Genomic DNA, 16,463 nt, shown 5'->3' on the forward strand with positions numbered 1-16,463 from the left:
TATGCCTTAAGCAAATGACGATTATAAGAACTCCAATAGTGCATAATGTCAATGCCTAAATTGTACCGTGATGACAAAAACATGATATTGATGGTCAAGTTTAAGATTAATAAAGTGCTACTATAATATGAAGTGTAGTAATCAAAATATACAAAATGAAGGATTAATTATCATGAATTATTGCTTAAAGGAATGGTCGGTATAATCAAATAGAGGCCGCTTTAACAACAAACGTTCAAGAAAGTTTAGTTAGTACCAATATCAGTCGTAGACTTAGACTTCCATGATTTTGCTAAGTATATATCAGAAGAGTGCATCCAACCAAAGCATGTATGGGAATTGTATGATGATGAAGATGGCATGCCTCAGTTGTAATGTCGATACAAAAAGTGATATCGATACAACCATTCAAGGTCCAATTCATCTACTTGAGCTCCAAAACTGTTAATGAATTTGGACTAAAGAATTGGCTGGATTTAGGGTTTACTACATCTTGTGGACATTTCAGAGTAATGAACACATGCATTATTGATCAAGTTAATATTTTTTAAATCATTTGAGACTGGAGAAGGTTGGCAACGGGGGATAAGTTAGGATTTATCGAAAAAAGGGATACCTATATGCAGTATATTGGAACTTGTCAACAACATTGGACAACACAACTCCGGAGGAGGTAAGACATAAGTATGATTGTATGACATGGTGGAAGTTCTTAATGATTACTCTGAGCAGCTTGGAATAAAATTTATGTGGAACATGAGGCCTAAGATTAATAACTATATACTAAATGAATGGTTGCTACAAAGCCAATTATGCAAAGATATATGAGGAGAATTGAAGCAGGTTACATGATTACAATTTTACAAACTATACATTGTACTAAAATATGTAGTTAGTCTTGGAAATATTCTAAATTTGCAGATTGAAGGAAGAGTGGGTTGGTATTAAATTATTTACCTCATGAATTCTCATCATATGGTGTTACTAAGAAAGAATAAGGTGCCTTTAACATTGGTATACTTGTTTGTTAACTACTTCTCTTATCAGATATGATTAATAATAAAACTAATAGAACATGTAAATTGAAATGCAATAAGTCATTTGTACAATGCTCCTACAATAGGCCTTGAAAATTCACAACAGTAGTTCAAAATGACAAATAAAAATAACATGTCCCTGCATTGTACTTTAAAACACATGCAATGTAGGAGAATATTTAAGAAGCTTAATCAGTGAAACTATTTAGGAGAATCATGTACATGATGAGTTGAGTAGCACAATGCTCACACTTAGTGTTCCACAGATGAGACATGTTCAAAGTTTTGCTGTATAATTCACCATCAACATGAAAGTCAAGCTCAACAGTCCTATCGCAGAGGGATAGCCATAATTCTTCTCCATAAGGATGATCATCTATCTAGTACATTGGTTCTAAATTTCGTGCATTTGGGCAAAATTTATATACAGGCAAAAGATAGTCTATGTCTGTAATATAAGCATACATCTCTTCAAACAACTGTTAGTCGCTAAACACGCGCTAATAATACACGCAAGTATACGAGTTCACAAGTAGTATATAATCTTTTCTAGTTCGTTCCCACAGAGACTGTAATGGTTAACTATCTAATTTATGCACCTAAGCAACAATGTATGGTTATTATCCAATATTAAGACGATAACACATTGAGATTGTTTGTAACTAAGAATTACGCTAACATGTATAATCACGAGAATAAAATTGACTGAATTGATATATATGACAAACATGTGATTCTAACTTCATTAAATACTTCATTCAATAGCCTTATTATTCATAACCTTAGCATGCAATGGTGATGACACTAATCAGATAACACGAAACTGATAAACGCCAACTTTCGTTGCACAAGTACCATTCTACCAGACATCCACAAAAGAGATAGAAGCTGAATAGACACCAATTATATTGTGACCCTATATGTCTATAGAATTTGACAACATAACGGTTTAAGCACAAGTTATCTATCTTGATTACATATGGCAAGTAAGACGGTTAAAATTACATACGAATCATGCATGACACATACATGAACCTATGCTAGTATGGCAAGTTCTAAATCCTTAAATTCACTTTAGCTTCATTAAGCATTAACACACTATCTTATAAGTTCGCGACGCTCATAAGACGAATACGCACAATCAATACTAGGATATCATACAATCACCACATACTAAGGCATCAAAATAATTTAACTAAAGAAATCTATAAATAAATCCGCTAGAACCCCACGATAATGATTAGCCCATAATCGGACTCATCATCAACGTGGGTTCCGATGAACACATGATATAACAAACGTAGTCTTTAAACGAATAAATAAAACCAAGTACAAACAAGAGTATAGGTTCAGCAAAACAAGAAACAAGCATCCAAGTTACAACTCAAAACAAAGATTCACAAGAATAAACTAGATCATCTTCGCCTTTGTTGAATTGTGCTAAAGGTCTCTTGCCGTCTTTTCCTTGCGCTCTAGTCCGTCTCTGACTTCATATCTATTAAAAATGACCTAATATGAATATATATTGCAGCCCTCAACAATCTGGAAGCCTTCCCTTTTAGAATTGTAGTAGAAACAGGATTCTGAAATTCGGCCTCGGCGCGGGCGCGCTGCATTTCTAGAACCCTGGCGCGGCCGCGCGCTATCACAGCGCGGGTGCGCCGTCCTTCTGGGAAAAACTTAGATTTTTTCTTAAATCTTGTTGTTTCGAGTCGGCTTTCCACGAGTTTTTATTCCAACACCACCTGGACACCAAATTAGCACCAAAACAATGCTAATTCACCTGATTACCTAAATAGTGCCTTAAATGCAAAAAACACTTGAAAACACATTAAAACACATAAAAACTTGAGTACAAATGCATCAATTCAAAACTTATTAAAGCATAATAAAGTGTCATATATGCCACTCAACATACCCCCAAACTTGAATCGATGCTTGTCCTCAAGCATAAACAGACTCAAAGAATAAAAAAATAAAAATGCATGAATGCGATTATATGAATGCAACGATCCCCAATAGAATAATTCAACCAACCAACAAGCAACATATCAACAAATGCAGTTACTCGCATGAAGATCAACCAAATCATACAAATCAACTTACAAACTAGAGACGTGCGTGTGTGAAGATGCTTACAGATATACTATCGCAACTAGATCAATAATCATGACTCACTACTCATCAAGGCAATCGCAAGGTTATAAATAAAATAAAAAGCTAGACTCAAAATAACTTATAACACTTCAATTCTTATATTGGAGTTTTATATGGATTCATGCTTTTATTCACAACAAAACAACAAAAGTATGCTTATTAGATCGTGCAATGAGTGAGGTCCACAAAAGACTTATATAATAGCACCCATGTAGCGAGCGTTAGGTTAGCGGATCCCAGACCATAAAAGCCTTTGTTAGTCCCTTAACAATATAACAAGAATTACAGAAGGGGGGTTGAATGGAATTCTTGAACCTTTTTCTCGAAATAAAAATGTTCAAACTTGAATATAGATATAAGTGTTTTGATTAGCACAATGCGGAATAGAAACTTAGTTGAATCAAAACATAAGTAACTAAAAACAAGAGTCTTTAAAAACTTTCTGGTGGATTTAAACAATTCCACCAGAGATATATATTATATATATCGAGAGAACTCTGTGTGCAAGAATGCTCACAGCTGCTTACAAATTGAACTACTGAGAATACAGGGAAATGCTAATGATTCTGCTTACAAAGATTTCTCTTTTTGTGTATCTCAGCTCTCTTATTTCTATTTGCTACGTTCTTGGTTTATATATTACCAAGATTACAAAGTCAAAAAGACTGAATAAATATAAAAACTATCAGTCTTAAGCTTTGCTACTTTTCGTCCTCTATTACCCAGTTAATGGGCTTCCACAGTAGATTTGTATATATCTCGACGCCTGTGCCCTATTGTCACTGTTCAACTGTTGTTTGAATTCTTTATATGATCATCCGTTGGACTTTATGAACATCCGTTGGATATATGATCATCCGTCGACTTTATGAACATCCGTTGATGGCTTCATTGATCATCCACCGTCTGCTATATTAAACATCCGTTGATAGTCATTTAATCATCCGTCGATGGCTTTGTTAATCATCCATTGGTAGCTATTTTGGCACTTGACTTCATTTCACTTATGCAGAATTACAAGACATCATTTATATACAATTAATCAACCTATTCTGCATATCTAGTTAAAGTCAACATGACTTTAGGTTACTACAGAATCTATACAAAGATGTATACAGAACTGTGCTATAGACTCATTATTACATAAGCTACTCACTCGATGGATTATAAGTCATCATCTGTCGGGACTATAATGAGTTATCCGTCGGGACTATAATTCTTATCCGTCGAGTGCTACATTATTTCACTAAGTAAAATCTACTTAGATGTTTTGTTTATGAAATTATCAAGTACACAACATATGCACAACAATCTCCCCCAATTTATGTCTATTGGAATTGTAGCCATAAATTAAGAGATACTTGATGATAACAAAACATCCTAATCATACAGCTTTAAAGATAAGTAGATAATACTGAAAGTGCTTCAATTAATCAAAATGTACAAAGTTTGGCTCACAGTCATTTCAAGATGCTCCTCTAGCCTGAGCAGATTTTTCTAGTTTCTTGAAGGTTTGGATCTTCTTCCAAGCTTTCTGTTGTTTTCATCAATCTGATTTTGGAGCTGCCTGTGGAATTCCAGTTCATCAGATTCTGAGAGATCTAGCATTTCTTGCATTTCCAAGAGAGTGTCATTGCTAGAGATACTCAATTGGTCTTCTAACCTGAAGAATCTTCTCACACCTTTGTCATCCATGAACTCCATCAGCCAGTAGGGCCTTAGATGCACTCTTCTCTCTGTGTATGGGATGATTAGAGTCTTTGGGAGTGCATCTTTAGCTCTAATACTCCTTAGTTCTTCAATCTTCTTCAATACTAGTCTTTTTGCAATTATATTGAACCCAAAGTTCTTCTTGAAGGATGAATAAACTTTAATCAGTACAATTTGGCTTTCTTGAAGAATCCTGTGAAGTGGCCACTGAACCTCCCTTCCTCCTTTGTATTTGAACACTAACCTTTCAGGTAGGTTCCTGTATGCATCAATTCCCATCACTTCATCCAGTTCATCCAGATAGAGGTTTAGATCTGAAAATTCTTTGATGTCACACAAGTACAAGTAGTCTCCCTTGTTGACTTTGGGTTGAGCTTTAACTACTGATTTGGATTTGAGAGGTGACAACTTCACTTTCTTGACTGCCCTTGACTTTGTCCTTTTTGGTTTGCTAAGGATTGGTAAACTGAAGTCAGGAATTGGTATGTAATCCCACTCTATTGGCTCATCCTTGGGCACGATAGGTTCACCATGAATATTCCTGTAGGGATCCACCACCTTTATATCTTCAAATACCACAGAGGGCTTTGATGCTTGAGTTGTAGCTGGTGTGGGTACCTTAGGAAATTGATCTTCCAATTCCTTGTCAACAATATCTAGTTTCCTTTTTGTTCTTCTAGCCAATTCTTTCTTCCTTGGGGATTTCTTCTGTTCTTCAATTTGCTTCCTTGATTCAGTGGCTTCAGAAGGTTGAGAGGGAATTTGTTGAGATGAACTTACAGCCTGTAGCTTGGCTAAGATAGCAATCTGCTATTTCTTTTGTTTAGCCTTCTTTGCATCTAGAGCAGCTTGCTTCTTTTCCTGCTTTAATCTTGCCTTTTCTTCTCTCTTTGCTTGAGCAAATTGAGGATATCCAGCTATCACACAAATTTCCTTTCCATTTCTGAATATCTTAGCAATTCTTCTTTTTGAAGCTGAATCATCTGGTTCTTTATAGAAAGCAATTGATCTTGACATAAGCTTCTTTTCATCAGGCTTGGGTGTTTCAAATACAGTATCCAAGGGGTTCTTTAAGGATGATTTTGTATAATTTACCCTTGGTTTAAAAATCATTTCAGCCTTTGGATATTTGATACAGGAAGATTGTCCTCTTTCCAGATAATTCATGCTCATCTCATTCACACTGATTTGCTTGACTTGAGAGTGATGGATGGCTGACTTAACTGGCTCCTTGACAAGTTCAAACTTTTTCTGTATCTCCTCATCAATCTTATCCCAGTTGATTAAACTCAACTTCCCTTTCTCAGCAACTTTCAAGTTTGTTGCTGCTGCTTTAATTAGATCTATACCATCTGCAACTAGTGGCTTGGAGACAGTAATTGAAGGTACAATTACTTTGCTGATTTGAACTTGAAGTTTCTCTCCCCCTCACTTGGTCCTTTCTCCCCCTTACTTGGTTCTCTCTCCCCCTTTTTGTTATCATCAAGTTGAGGAGGTAGGCCTTGTGCTTTAGCCAGTTGCATGAGAAGATTTGTCTGAGACTGTTGATTTTGAAGAAGGATGTCGACAGAATTTTCAATAACTTGAACTCTATCTTCCAGCTTGGCCAGCTTCTTTTCAGAATCTGATTCTCTCCTCAGTCTCAGTAATAGATCCTGCATGGTACCATATGGCATGACTGAATCTAGCTTCTCAGAATTGTAGGTCTTCAAGTCAGCTATATCCTTTTTGATTTCATCTACACTCAGATTCTGTCTGACTTGCCGTAGCCTCATTAGATGTAAAGAATCTAGGTGAGCTTGAAGAACAGCCTTGGTACCAGCATTTGAGCTCTTCTGAATGGCCTTTTGGATAGACATGATTTATTTGACCAATGATACATTGAATTGTCCAGGTGTGGATTCCTTAGTCAAGGCCCATTCAGGTAGACCAGGAATAGAACTTGGGCCTTCATCTCCCCCAAGTTCATGCTTCCATCAAATGAAATAGAGTCATCATCATTAGAATTTACTCTAAATTCTTCAGATGGCTCATCAACTGTAGGAGGCATTAAATTGACAGCAGCTTTATCCCTTTTTAGAGATTCTGAAGTATGCACCAAATTTAATGTCTTTTCTGCCTCCTCATTGCCCTGAGCAGCCAACAGTTGATAGGCTGACACATGATGAGTAAAAGTGTCAGCATCCAAGGAAATGTTATCAATTACAGCCTTGTTATGTTGCTGAAATTATCTTTCCTTTTCAGCATCATCCACAATCATTGACTCATGAGCAATGGCTGTATCCACCCTTATTACTTCTGTACCTACTTTTCTCTCATAATCTCTCTTTTGTTGCATCAAGGTCTCACCCTGGCTCCCCACCCTCACACCCTCACCCTCACCTTCACCTACTAAGGTGGGACTCCTCTCACTCACTTTTGCCAATCCTGAATTAATGGATTGCTGATTTTCACTCTTTTCCTCTCCTTTTGCCTGGGAGCAACCCAGCCTCTCACTCAATACACTCTCCTCTCTCAGTCCTAAGAGTGACTGTACAACCACTAAATCTTCTGCACTTGAAATAATTAAAGTTTGAAGTTGTGTAGAGATACTCGACGGATAAGTGATATCCATCGAGTGAGTGGTAATGCTATCCGACGGATAACTGCTGTTAAGCTTATCCGTCGGGATACAATCACTACTCGACGGATGAGCAATATCCATCGAGAGAGTAGAATTGAATGAGGTGGGAAGAGAAACTATTGTTGACTCTGTGTTGATTGAAGATATTTGAGGCACAGATGTCACAATAGTATCTGAAAGAATTGGCAAGTGAGCCAACAAATCATCTAAAAGATGATGCTCACTTGCACTAGATTTTGGCTTCCCCAACAGAGTTAAAAAAGGGGAATCAGGAATTGAAGTGTTTATCATATCCACTTCCAGAGAGTTTGTTGGTGAGTATGGTGTATCAGATGCTTCTATAAATAGAGATTTTGGCTGTGACTCCACATTTATTGGAGCAACATCAAACTGAATTTGAGAGAGTGCAGGGACTGTGTCTTTAGCACCAGTTTGCACTGTGTGTGTGCCCTGTGCATCCCCAGAGGTTTTAGATTTCTTCTTTCTTGTGTAAGTTTGGGGTGAGCTTGTGTCCCTAACCCTTTTGGCTTGTGCCTTGGCTGAGAGCTTTGTTCAATAATTGCATCCTTTTGGGATGATGCAGCTAGAAGTGAGCTTTTATCCTTTTTAAGCACTGCAGTTTGTTGGGAAACTGCAGTGTGGCTAGGCTGGGATTCACTCAACTCTCCAACCTTATTCTTGGGGTTTCTTTAATGTTCACCCCTTCCCTCACCTGACTTTCCCTCCTTCACACTCCCCTCTTTTGCTTTTGTGGATTTTTCAACTGGCATCTTTTGCGAGATGCTAGAGGGGGTTTTCTTTGATTTAGATTTGGAAACTGTAGAGGGTTTGGAGGCTTTGGTAGGCAACTGTTTGGTCATTGGCACAATTGCCATAGCTACTCCTGAAGTCAAAGAAATAGTGGAGGTTGGAATAGTTGTAGGGATAGATGAACTTACCTCACTTACCTGAGGTGCCTGCATAACAGGAAAATAGAACACTGGCACATCCCTGTGATGGTTGGCTCTGTTCAAATCTGCAATGAGTCTTCTCTCTTGAACCCAACAAGCCAGTTTGTTGTTTGGGTTCTCAAGCACAATTTCTTGACATAGGTGGTTAGCCAATAACACGAAAAATCTAGTATAATACATATTCTTACCTCTTTTAGCTAACTCACCTAGTTTAAAACCTAACTCAAACAAGACAAGGTCACTAAAATTATAAAATTTATCTGTAACTAGCATGTATAGCATGTTAAGCATGAAAATATTCACTGAATCAAAATTACTGACTTTTCCAGAGAAAACTTTAGTAACTACATCACACAAGAAACTTTACTCCTTCCTAAGACCCAATCTCCTAATATCACTTAATTTAGTGGTAGGAAGTGCATAATGCATGGAATTAAGCATATTGATAATATCAGTGTCATTGTGTGGTGAAGTCACATTATTATCAGGAATTTTGAAACATGCTTTTATTACATCACTGTTGATACATAACTCATTACCTTTGATGGTTAGAGTGATGGTCTTGTCAGCAGAGTTGTAGATAGCAGTGGTCCACATCTCTTCAACAACTTCACAGAAGATTGTGGGTGACTCCAGCATGGCGTAATTTAGCTTGCAATTCTTCACAAAGTCCATCATCTTGTGATAGTCCTCTGATTGTTGAATACCCTTATTGACCAAAACAGTGAAGTTGTTCTTCTCATAAATGAACCCAGTTTAAGACATAATCTTTACTACATGTGCCATTGTTAGAGAGTGAAAGCTTGAAGAGAAAGAGAATATTTGCTTGAGAGAGAATGAAATAAAAGCAGTTGAATTTGAGAATGATAAAAGAAAATAATTGCTATGAAATAAGCTTTTATACTATCTCAAAAATAACTGATAAAAATAATAAAGCAAAGTAAATTAACCAATAGAAATTGCCTAAAATAGCCGTTTAAAAGTAAACTGAAAAAAAATTCCACCCATTATCCGTCGTGTAATGCTTACAAACTGTAAGTATACTCGATGGATAATGTTCAGGGAATTAACGGCTGAGATTTAGACAATTCGATGGATGAGGATAAACTGATATCCGTCAAGACATAAAGTATTCCAGAAAAATAATTGACTTTTATTAACAAGAAGTATATCGACGGATGACTAAACTCGATGGATAAGGGTCATCCGTCGAGATGCAAATTTTGACTTAGCCAAAATTTCATCCAAGACTTAAAAATCAACTAAATTTCTGGCTACATTACAACTTGCAAAATAACTCAGATAAATTTAAGAGTAATTAAGCATACCTAACTCACTTACCAACCTTGAAAAGGTGGATTCATCCAGTGGCTTGGTAAAGATATCTGCAAGTTGCTTTTCACTTGGAACAAAATGTAATTCCACAGTACCATTCATCACATGTTCCCTTATGAAATGGTACTTGATGTCTATGTGCTTTGTCCTTGAATGTTGCACTGGATTTTCAGTGATGGCAATTAGACTTGTGTTATCACAGAAAATAGGAATCCTCTCAACTTGCAAACCATTGTCTAACAATTGATTTTTCATCCATAAAATCTGTGCACAGCAACTGCTAGCAGCAATATATTCAGCTTCAGCTATAGAAGTAGAAACTTGATTTTGCTTTTTACTGAACCAGGACACAAGCTTGTTTCCTAGAAATTGACAAGTTCCTGTTGTGCTCTTTCTATCAATTCTACAACCTGCATAATTTGCATCTGAATAACCAGTTAGATCAAAATCAGAATCTCTAGGGTACCAAATGCCAAGTTTTGGTGTTCCCTTGAGATATCTGAAAATTCTCTTAATAACTATCAAGTGAGATTCTCTAGGATCAGCCTAAAATCTAGCACATAAACATGTAACAAACATTATATCTGGTCTACTAGCTGTTAAGTACAGAAGTGAGCCAACCATGCCTCTATAACTTGAAATATCCACAGATTTTTCAGTAGTGTTTAGTTCAAGCTTAGTTGCAGTGGCCATGGGAGTTTTTGCAGATGTGCAATCCATTAGATCAAACTTCTTTAAAAGATCAAAAATATATTTAGTTTGACTAATGAATATTCCATCACTAACTTTCTTAATTTGTAAACCAAGAAAGTAAGTTAGTTCTCCCATTATACTCATTTCATACTTACTTTGCATCAATTTGACAAACTTTTTGCAAAGTTTCTCATCTGTAGAGCCAAAAATAATATCATCTACATAAATTTGAACAAGTATACTAGAGCCATTAACATTTCTGAAAAATAAAGTTTTATCTACAGTACCTCTTGTGAAATGATTTTCCAAAAGAAACTTTGATAAAGTGTCATACCAGGCTCTAGGTGCTTGCTTCAGTACATAAAGTGCTTTCAGAAGATAATAGACATATTCTGGAAAATTTGGATCTTCAAAACCAGGAGGTTGACTAACATACACTTCTTCCTCCAAATCTCCATTTAGAAAGGCACTTTTGACATCCATTTGATAGACCTTGAAATTGGCATGGGCTGCATAGGCTAAGAAGATTCTGATGGCTTCAAGTCTTGCAACAGGAGCAAAAGTTTCATCAAAATCTATTCCTTCTTGCTGACAATAACCCTTAGCAACCAATCTAGCTTTATTCCTGATTACTATACCATTTTCATCCATCTTGTTTCTGAATACCCACTTGGTGTCTATTGGATTCTTTTCTTTAGGCTTGGGTACCAGCTTCCATACATTATTCCTTTCAAATTGGTTTAGCTCCTCCTGCATAGCTAAAATCCAATCAGGATCCAACAAAGCTTCTTCTACCTTCTTTGGTTCTTCCTTTGACAGAAAGCTGCTGTATAGACATTCTTCCTGAGTTGCTCTTCTTGTTTGAACTCTAGAAGAAGCATCACCAATGATAAGCTCAAATGGGTGATCTTTTGTCCATTTCCTTTGTTGAGGTAGATTAGCTCTAGATGAAGAGACCTCATGATTGTCTTGATGTGTGATTGAGTTTAGATTGCTAGAAACTCCCCCTGAGTTTGTGGATCTTTGATTTGAGAAAGGGGAATTTTCTATAGGTGATCTGTCTTGACCTCCTGCTCCTTTTGATAACCCGACGGATGGTGAATTTTGAGTACCGACGGATGAGGCAGGTTGTCTTCCGACGGATAACACAGATTGCCTTCCGACGGATGAAGCATTATGCAACTCGACGGATGTTGAGTTTTGTGTTTCATTGGTGGTAGATTTGTCTGCATTATCTTTAGACACTATTTCTTGATCACTCTCATCATCACTGTCATCACTAACCATCTCCACATTGTCGAATATGAGGCTCTCATGGTAATATCCATCTTTCAGTCCTTCAATCTTTTTATCATCAAACACAACATGTATAGATTCCACAACAATGTTGGTTCTTAGATTGTAGATTCTATATGCTTTACCAACAGCATATCCAACAAAAATTCCTTCATCTGCTTTAGCATCAAACTTCCCATTTTGATCAGTTTGATTTCTCAGGATATAGCATTTGCAGCCAAAGACATGAAGAAAGTTTAGAGTTGGCTTCTTGTTCTGGAACAATTGATAGGGAGTCATGCATCTTGCTTGATTAATCAGAGAAATGTTCTGAGTGTAGCATGCAGTATTTTCAGCTTCAGCCCAGAAATATGTTGGTAGTTTGGATTCTTCAAGCATTATCCTTGCAGCTTCAATAAGTGATCTGTTCTTCCATTCCACTACTCCATTCTGTTATGGAGTCCTTGCTGCTGAAAACTCATGCAGAATCCCATTTTCTTCACAAAATGCTCTCATGACAGAATTCTTGAACTTAGTTCCATTGTCACTCCTGATTCTTCTAACCTAGAAATCAGGATGATTGTTGACTTGCCTTATGTGATTGATGATGATTTCACTAGCCTCATCTTTAGACTTTAGAAAATGTGTCCAAGATAACTTTGAGAAATCATCTACAATTACTAGGCAAAATCTTTTCCTTGAGATGGACAATACATTGACTGATCCAAACAAATCCATGTGAAGCAGTTGCAAAGGCTCTTCAATTGCTGAATCAAGTTTCTTCCTGAATGATGCTTTAATCTGCTTCCCTTTTTGGCAGGCATCACACAGTCCATCCTTTGTAAACTCCACTAGAGGAATGCCTCTTACTAATTCTTTCTTTAACAGCTCATTCATGGTCTTGAAGTTTAAATGGGATAGCTTCTTATGCCATAGCCAACTTTCATCCTGACTTGCTTTACTGAGAAGGCAAGTTACAGATTCTGCTTTGGATGAGTTGAAATCAGCTAGATACACATTTCCTCTTCTCACACCAGTGAGAACCACTTTGTTGCTTTGATTATTAGTCATAACACATGCTTCTCTGTTGAAGGTTACTGAATTGCCTTTGTCACAAAGCTGGATGATACTCAACAGATTGTGTTTGAGACCATTCACTAAGGCAACCTCCTTAATGATGACATTGTCCTTTGAAATCAAGCCATATCCCACAGTATAACCATTGTTGTTATCTCCAAAAGTAATACTTGGGCCAGCTCTCTCCTTAAACTCTGTGAGCAGGGTAGAATCACCAGTCATGTGTCTTGAACAACCACTATCCAAGTACCAAAGATTCCTTCTGTTTTCCTGCACACATCAAAATCAAATCAAGTTGATTTTGGTACCCAAGTTTCCTTGGGTCTTGCCTTGTTAGCTTTCTTCTTCTATTTCTTAGGTCTTATCTCATTTGACTTAGGAATTTCAGATTCTTCCTTATTCATTTGGGTTGGACCTTTGAAACCATTCAATGCAACAGAATTATCATGCATATTATGGCTAACAGGAAATGGCATGCTTGGTGTAAACATGTTGTTCCAGTAAGGCATGCTAAATGGCATTTGAGGTATACTGTATGCAGCATAATATGGATTATGTGCAAATGGCATATTAGCAAACTGTACATTCATGTTCTGTGTAGGCATAGCATTAACAGTCATGGGAGGCATGGCATTCATGTTAGGAAATTGAGACTGAACAGACATGGGAGTAGACATGGCTGATTTGCAATTAACAGACAAATGATTTACACTACCACACTTGACACAGATTTTTCTAGGAGCATTTTTATCAAGTGTGTAGTTATTGTGTTTGTTAATCCCTACTTTACCATTCCTATTGTTTTTCCTTTTAGTCTCTGTTTTTACCTCAATTTTCTCAAGTCTGTCACTTAACTGTTTGACAATCATGTGACCAACATTAGCCTTTTTCCCTTTCTTAACTTGACTTGACTCTCCTGAAACAAAGTTCTTGGAAACAGACCCATACTTCTAATTCCGTTTGATTAGTTTGGCTTTGCTAATGGGCTTGCTCACAGCCGACGGATGAGGATTTTCATCTTTCGACGGATAACACTTTTTGTTATCCAACGGATACTCCTCATCATCCGTCGAGTCTACATCTGTTAGCAAACCATCTACCAAATTAGGTTCTAGTTTCTCTTAGCTCTTTTTCCAGGCTTCATCACAAAAAGACTCAATTCCTTGAACTTTGGTGATTTGAGCATGGACATCCCTGGATGTTTTCCATGCTTTAATCACCTCTTGTTCACGCTCGAGCTGCTTCTTTAAAATCTCTTCCTTTTTCAAGGACTCAGTTAATTCCTCCTTGCCAATCTTACACTCAATTCTTAGTTTCTCAAAATCAACAAACTGAGACTCAAGCACATTATTCCTCTCACTTAAAAACAAGTTGTTTTCTTTGATTTTAGCATTTTATTTAGTAAGAGACTTAAGAGTAACAAACAAATGATATAATTCTGTAGACATGTCATTTATAGCATCATTACACTCAACTTTAGATAAATGTGCAAGGTTTGTAGTAATTACCTGATTGCTTGAGGAACTTGTCTCTGTTTCATCATACTTGGCCATTAGGGCTAGATTGACATAGCTGACATTTTCATCTTCATCCAAACCATCTGCTGCCCAGTCATTCTCTTGTGTAATAAAAGCCCTTTCCTTTTATTTGAGTAGATCAAAGTATTTTTGCTTATAATCCACAAACTCAAACCTTTTCTTACTGGAATCTGACTTTCTACACTCATTTGCAAAATGCCCTGCCAAGCCACATTTGAAACATTTGAATTTTGACTTATCCACCATATTTCTATTTGGCTTGGCTGCTCCAAAGTTCTTCTTGAACTTGAGCTTGGAAAATCTCCTGGAAAGAAATGCTAGGTGCTCATCAATGTCCTCCATGTCATCTTGGCTCAATGAATCTTCACTTTCTACTGCAAGCCCCTTGCCCTTGTTCTCACAGACCTTAGAAGTTGACTCAACAGCTTCCATCTTCACTTCCTTCTCCTTTTCCAAATCAGCAACTAGTGCAATGGGTCCTCCTTTCTTCTTTCCTCTCTCCATCCTTTCATCCTACTCTATCTCAAGCTCATAGGTCTTCAGGATGCCATACAGTTTCTCCAAAGTAAACTCTTTATAATCTTGTGAGTTTTTTAATGAGACTGTCATTGGTTTCCATTCCTTTGGAAGAGATCTAAGGAATTTCAGATTAGAGTCTTTAGTCTGATAGACTCTTCCATGCAACTTAAGAGCATTTAGTAGTTTTTGAAATCTACTAAAAATCTCAGTGAGTGACTCACTTTCCTCATTGTGAAAATGCTCATATTGCTGAATCAAGAGCTGCATCTTGTTTTCTCTAACTTGCTCAGTGCCATCACAGATTATCCGTATAGTATCCCAGACTTCCTTGGCAGTTTTGCAGTTGATAATGTTGTCAAACATGTCTGCATCAACTCCATTGAACAGAATGTTCATGGCCTTTTTATCCTTCCTGACTTGTTCAATGTCAGGATCAGACCATTCGTGCCTTGGCTTGGGAACTGATGGCTCGTTTCCTGTTGTAGCTCTCATTGGAACGTGAGGGCCTCTTTCTATGCAGTCCACATAGGCCTCATCTTGAGAAAGCATATGAAGATGCATCTTTACCTTCCAATGATGGTAATTATCTTTATCTAGAAAAGGAATCTTGACTCTAACGTCTTTCTTGTTCATCTTGCCGAATTGTTTTGATCTTTAAACTGTTTGTAGATTAAGAGCTTGCTCTGATACCAATTGTTAGTCCCTTAACAATATAGCAAGAATTAAAGAAGGGGGGTTGAATGGAATTCTTGAACCTTTTTCTCGAAATAAAAATGTTCAAACTTGAATATAGATATAAGTGTTTTGATTAGCACAATGCAGAATAGAAACTTAGTTGAATCAAAACATAAGTAATTAAAAACAAGAGTCTTTAAAAACTTTCTGGTGGATTTAAACAATTCCACCAGATATATATATTATATATATCGAGAGAACTCTGTGTGCAAGAATGCTCACAGCTGCTTACAAATTGAACTACTGAGAATACAGGGAAATGCTAATGATTCTGCTTACAAAGATTTCTCTGTTTGTGTATCTCAGCTCTCTTATTTCTATTTGCTACGTTCTTGGTTTATATATTACCAAGATTACAAAGTCAAAAAGACTGAATAAATATAAAAACTATCAGTCTTAAGCTTTGCTACTTTTCGTCCTCTATTACCCAGTTAATGGGCTTCCACAGTAGATTTGTATACATCTCGACGCATGTGCCCTGTTGTCACTGTTCAACTACTGTTTGAATTCTTTATATGATCATTCGTTGGACTTTATGAACATCCGTTGGATATATGATCATCCGTTGATGGCTTCATTGATCATCCACCGACTGCTATATTAAACATCCGTTGATAGTCATTTAATCATCCGTCGATGGCTTTGTTAATCATCCATCGGTAGCTATTTTGGCACTTGACTTCATTTCACTTATGCAGAATTACAAGACATCATTTATATACAATTAATCAACCTATTCTGCATATCTATTTAAAGTCAACATGACTTATAGGTTACTACAGAATCTATATAAAGATGTATACAGAACTGTGCT

This window comes from Apium graveolens, chromosome 10, assembly GCF_009905375.1.
Source record: "Apium graveolens cultivar Ventura chromosome 10, ASM990537v1, whole genome shotgun sequence".
NCBI classification, from domain to species: domain Eukaryota; kingdom Viridiplantae; phylum Streptophyta; class Magnoliopsida; order Apiales; family Apiaceae; genus Apium; species Apium graveolens.